Here is a 6084-nt window from a genome sequence, read left to right on the forward strand (position 1 = left end):
AAATTAGCGACGACCCCCTATTTTTCCCATTAGTTTCTGGCTCACCTACCTCCTTCCACGCAGGTCCGCCTGACTCACTCAGCTCAGTGCTGGCTCCCGCTCACCTCTGGGAGCAATTGGATCCAGGGTGTGCAGCCAGTTCCGACAAACCATGGGGGAGAAATTTCCAGCCTGTGCTTCCTTGAAGTGGATCTGAAAGAGGGCTGAGCTGATATTTGCAGCAGTCGGAAGACAGAGCGAAGACAGCACGCGGGTTTTACTTACAAATGCATTCATTAGGCTGGAGCAAAAAGTGGAATTGGAAAGACAGTAGCCAGGAACAAGCGAAAGGCTTTCCTTTCACTTTCATTTTGGCACCTTCACCTTCTTGTCATACCCATTTTCTGTTTTCTCTTTTTAATTTCACTGAGTTTTTGAGAAGCAGGGAGACAAAGAGAGACCCTATCCCAACTGGAGATTACTGTCTGCAACAGCCAGGGTTGGCCCAAGCCGGAGCCAAGGAGCCCAGAACTCCACCCTGGTCTCCCACATGGGAGGCAGGGACCCAAGTACCTGGGCCGTCATCTGTGGCCTCCCAGGGTGTGCATTAGCAGGAAGGTGAAATTTGGAAAGGAACTAGAATTTGAACCCAGACACTCTGACATGGGATACAAGCATCTAGGCCACTAGACCAAACACCCAACCCTACCCATTTCTTTTTATCATTTTAATATTTTATGTTTATGTTTGGAAAGAAGGTAGAAATGAATATAGTACACTGAATTATTTGTAAGTCTAGCTTTGGATTGCTTCCATTATTTCTTTTTTTTTTTTTTTTTTTTTTTTTGACAGGCAGAGTTAGACAATGAGAGAGAGAGAGAGAGAAAGGTCTTCCCTCCATTGGTTCACATTGGTTCACCCCCCAAATGGCTGCTACAGCCTGCGCGCTGCACCTATCCAAAGCCAGGAGCCAGGTGCTTCCTCCTGGTCTCCCATGGGGTGCAGGGCCCAAGCACTTGGGCCATCCTCCACTGCACTCCCCGGCCACAGCAGAGAGCTGGACTGGAAGAGGAGCAACCAGGACAGAATCCGGCACCCCAACCGGGATTAGAACCTGGGGTGCCGGTGCCGCAGGCGGAGGATTAGCCTATTAAGCCGCAGCGCTGGCCTTGTTTCCATTATTTCAAACTGTGTCCCCACCTAAGTAAATCACAGTGCCACATTCTCAATGGCAGATAACTAAATCCAGCTACCCTGGTGAATCTTCAGTGAAAGCTCTGCCTTTGCATTCCGAAGATTCTGGAGCTAAGTTCCTCCTGGAACAAACAGAGGCGTGGGCAGTGCTTGGGGGCGAGGTGGGGTGGGTGGTGGATAGGAGGAGGAAGGGACAAAGGTGCCAAGAGTGCACAACCTCTGCCCAAGGGCTTGTCAAATTTCCCGAAGCTGGATGTCAGAGCCAGGGCCGGCTGGGTGAGGGGTTCCTTGATTCCTTCCAGAAAAGCTGGACCCATCCTTATTCATTTCCTATGAAGCGTTTGTACTTGGACAGAAGGGGCACAGCAGGAATGCTTTCTGGGCACATTGAGGGGGAAGCCACCCTCATAGCAGTCAGGCATGCCAGATGTCAAGCGAATGTGAGCTGCTGAGAATTCTCCGGGCAGGATGCGAGGAAGCGTCTGTCTGCATCAGGGGCCTCTCCTTAGCTTATGCAAAGCCAGACAGAAATTCATCCGTGTTTAAAATAATAATTCCAAAAGGAGCTGCTAATAGGAATGTAAGTATTGTCCTGGTGGGTGGGTGGGTGGCACCCTGGTTCTGCCACTGAACTCTATGCATTCCTTCAGTGCCCATCTGCATGCAGCAAGTGACTCGCTCCTGGGAACCTGGGACAGGGAAGAAGCAAGGGGCCCCTGTCTGGAGTGATCATCAAGTCAGCATCCTCACCCCCCAGCATTATTTCTGGAAGGTAGGCCCGAATGTTGCTTGGCACTGAGGTCAGGATTAAGATCCTCAAGTAGGAGCTCTTCTGAGACATTGACCAGAGACAGAAAAAGAACATTTTTTAAAACCCACATGGATTTCCGAACCCAAAGTAGTACGATTAACAAATCCTGTCTGCCATAAATATTTACGAGATGTGGAGTGTTTCAAATACAAAACAGTTCTACATAAATCATTCACCCAAACCTTTACTTCACTCCCATTGTAGGTCAACTACTATACTGCCATGAGACAGCTATGATTAACAAATAATCTTCATTCTACTGCATTGCTCTTCAAAATTTGCCACTGTGGCTGAAGTTCATCTTGAGGTTCTTTTGTTTCTGGAACAGTTTTCTTTTTTTTTTTTTTTTTTTTTTTTTTTTTATTTTGACAGGCAGAGTGGACAGTGAGAGAGAGAGACAGAGAGAAAGGTCTTCCTTTGCCGTTGGTTCTCACCCTCCAATGGCCGCCGCGGCCGGCGCGCTGCGGCCGGCGCAGCGCGCTGATCCGATGGCAGGAGCCAGGAGCCAGGTGCTTTTCCTGGTCTCCCATGGGGTGCAGGGCCCAAGCACCTGGGCCATCCTCCACTGCACTCCCTGGCCACAGCAGAGGGCTGGCCTGGAAGAGGGGCAACCGGGACAGAATCCGGCGCCCCGACCGGGACTAGAACCCGGTGTGCCGGCGCCGCTAGGCGGAGGATTAGCCTAGTGAGCCGCGGCGCCGGCTCTGGAACAGTTTTCACCCTCCTAAACAGGTCCACCCCTCGGAGCACCCCCTCTTTACTAACTCCTTGTCCCCAGTTTTGCAACTCCCTTCACTCTCAGTCAGCACAGGGTGCGGGACAGTGCACTGAAATGATCAGTGAGACATTTTCTCAATCTACCCAAGTACACTGCACTCCCATGTGGGGACTCTTACATATGAGTATATGAACCACTCACTTTCCATAGCTGGAGAAAGTTATGGCTCTTTGGAATACGATTAATAACAGAAGCTGAAGATCACTGTGCTAAGATACTTCCTCTATATGATATCTTCGACTCTCTTGACTTCAACTTCCACCCATGAGTTGATGACTTCAAAAATATCTGAAGCCCAGATCCACAAATGCAAATACCTGCTACACTTACATCCTCAAATGGCCCACTGTCTCTAACTCAGCAAGTGCAACATCAGATCCATCATGCTTACTTTTTCTCTCTTCCCTTTCTTAACAGTAGCTGTATCCACACATGGCCTGAGCCAGTTCTCTTCGTCCTATTAATACTCCCTCTTCTCCTTCAACTTCCCAGTCCCACCCCCATCCATCACATCCCTCACCAAGAACATCTGTGTGCCCTTGCCCGTACCCACAAGGACTTCTGCAGCAACCACTTGACTTCAAGCTCCTCTCCATGGGCTCTGATTCCTCCTGATGGAAGCAGGAGATCCTGGCATGCACCATTCTAACATATGAAATGACTTCTGAGAGCAAACAGGCCATTTGGTGCAGTGGTTAAAGTGCCATGTGGGACATTTGCATGCCATATCAAGAGTGCCTGAGTTTGACTCTCAGCTGCACTTCTGATTCCAGCTTCCTTCCAATATGCACCCAGGAGGCAGTAGGTAGTGGCTCAATCACTTGTGTTTCTGCCACCCACAAGGGAGACATGCATTGGGTTCCTGGTTCCTGGTTTCAACCTGGCCCAGCCCTAGCTGTTGTGGGCTTTCGGGGAGTAAACCAGCAGATAGAATATCTTTGTGTGTCTCTGTATGTATGTGCATGTGTGTGTCACTGCCTTTCAAATAAAAAAATTTTAATTGTTTTTTTTTTTTTTAGGTTTAAAAACACAGAATTAACCTCCATATGTGCCAGCTATATTCACATACATCAAACTGGGAACATCAAGTTGATATTGCCTTTAAAATAAATTTCAGCATAAAAAATCAGATAATTTAAAGAAAAGAATTAATCTATTTAGCAGGTGGAATAAAGATAAAAGAGTGATACATGGATCAATGATGTTTGGGAAGCCTGCACTGGAAACAGGTATAAACTCCTTAACATGATACAGGAGAAGCTGCAAATCTGCTCCCTCGTCAGCCTCTCCTCCAACCCACAGGGCCATATTCTACATGTACCCTCCTCAGTGCATCAGCTTTGCTGCAAAACAAAACACACCAAACTAGGAGAAAAAACAAATCAGGGAAAATGGTGGCTGACACCTGTTCGCACATGTTTGTGGTGAAAGTGGGTCAGTTGGTAACTACATGATCTCACTTACATGTCTAGTGCTTCAAAGACTGCCAGCCCAAGCCTCACTTCCTCTCCAGACAACCAAGGTGGTATCAGGGCTCCCGGCACAGACACCTGCTGCAGATGAACGCCCTTTTCAAATTGTGGCTTCTTTCACATTTGCTAATGTTTATTTTCCAATCAAGTCACATGCTCAACTCAACTTCAGGGATAAGGAAAATGACTCCACCTTCCGCCCCACCCCACCCCTCCACAGGGTGCATGCATGAAAGAGAAAAAGATGGAAACAGAAAGGGGGGGGAGGGAGAGGGAGAGGGAGAGGGAGAGAGAGAGAGAGAGAGAGGGAGAGAGAAGGAAGAGAGGAAGCGAGAGACAGAGGGAGAGAGAGAAAATATCATTCATTTGCTGGTTCACTCTTCAAATGCCTGTAACAGCCAGAGCAGGGCCAGGCAGCAGTCAGAAGGCTGGAACTGCATGCATCTGGGTATCCCATTTGGGTGGCAAGAACTCAAATATGGTTCAAGTCTGCTGTCTCTCAAGGTGTACATTACCAGGGAGCTGGGATGGGGAGCGGAGCTGTGACTCAAATCCAAGCACTCCTGGGGCCAGCGCTGTGGCACAGCTGGCTAAAGCGCTGGCCTGAAGCGTCAGCATCCCATATGGGTGCTGGTTCTACTCCCGGATGGTGCTCTTCAGATCCAGCTCTCTGCTATGGCCTGGGAAAGCAGTAGAAGATGGTTCAAGTCCTTGGGCCCCTGCACCCACGTGGGAGACCCAGAAGAAGCTCCTGGCTTCAGATCGGCACGGCTCCGGCTACTGTGGTCATCTAGGGAGTGAATCAGTGGATGGAAGACCTCTCTCTCTCTCTGTCTATACCTCTCTATATAACTCTTTCAGATAAAGAAGATAAATCTTAAAAAAACAACAAGAAGACAAACCCAGGCACTCCAATATGGAATGTGGGCATTTCAAGTAGCATCTTATCCACTGTGCTAAAAGCCTGCCTGTGACTCCACCTCTTAACGAAAGGACGTGCAACACCACATTGACAGGAACCAGAAACAGGAAAGGCAAGAGTCTATTTTTACAATCTACGACTCTAACATCCTCCATACGTGCCAGGTATATTCACATACTTGCTCATGCTGTCCCAATCACATGAAATGAATTTATTTTTTTAAGAAAGATTTATTGTACTTACTTGAAAGTCAGAGTGACAGAGAAATGGACAGAGAGAGAGAGAGAGATCTTTCATCCTCTCGTTCGCTACCCAAATGGGTGCAATGGCAAGAGCTGGGCCGGGCCAAAGCCAGGGGTCAGGAATTCCATCTGGATCTCCCACTTGGGTGGCAGAAGTCCAAGCTCTTGGAGCATCTTCTGCTGTTTTTGCAGGTGCTTAAATAGGGAGCTGGATAGGAAGCAGAGCAGCTGGGACTCAGACCAGCACTCAGATATGGAAGGCCAGTGCTGTAGGCAGTGGCCTAACCCACTGCCCCATAAAACATAAATTTCCTGCTGTCCTCTGGAACATTCTTAGTTCTTGCTCCTCACAGTTCTGATCACATGTAGCATGCCCTGGCATCCTCCTTCAAGGCAAAGTTGTTTCCTCATATGTTCCCATGGTCCCTTGTATAGGCTTCCACTCTATCATTCAGGGAACTGCACAAGATAATAGTTATTAGCCATGCCTTATAAAGTCTCTCTCCCTAAATAGGCCACGGTTGTAACACAATGCCTGGCAAAAAAAAAAAAAAAAAAAAAAAAAACACTCAATAAATGTTAAGTAAATTGAATTTAATTTATCAAATTCAAAACAAAGATTAGCATATCTGGCTGAAATAAAAAGATTATCCATATCTGGCTGAAATAAAACTGTTAAAAAGGCT

General features: G+C 47.7%; 1 long non-coding RNA gene across 3 annotated transcripts in view; it reads right to left on the reverse strand.

The window, feature by feature from the left end:
- Nucleotides 1-800, reverse strand: part of LOC103349547 (uncharacterized) — a 569252-nt gene extending 568452 nt beyond the window's left edge. For 2 of the 3 annotated variants that reach the window (XR_011381922.1, XR_011381921.1), the window contains exon 1: nt 50-799. This is a non-coding gene — a long non-coding RNA (uncharacterized lncRNA). Of the gene's footprint in view, nt 1-49 lie in introns of all 3 variants that reach the window. The other variant, XR_011381920.1, reaches the window with a different exon arrangement.
- Between the last annotated feature and the right edge of the window lie 5284 nt (nt 801-6084).

Source organism: Oryctolagus cuniculus, chromosome 14 (assembly GCF_964237555.1).
Source record: "Oryctolagus cuniculus chromosome 14, mOryCun1.1, whole genome shotgun sequence".
Taxonomy (NCBI): domain Eukaryota; kingdom Metazoa; phylum Chordata; class Mammalia; order Lagomorpha; family Leporidae; genus Oryctolagus; species Oryctolagus cuniculus.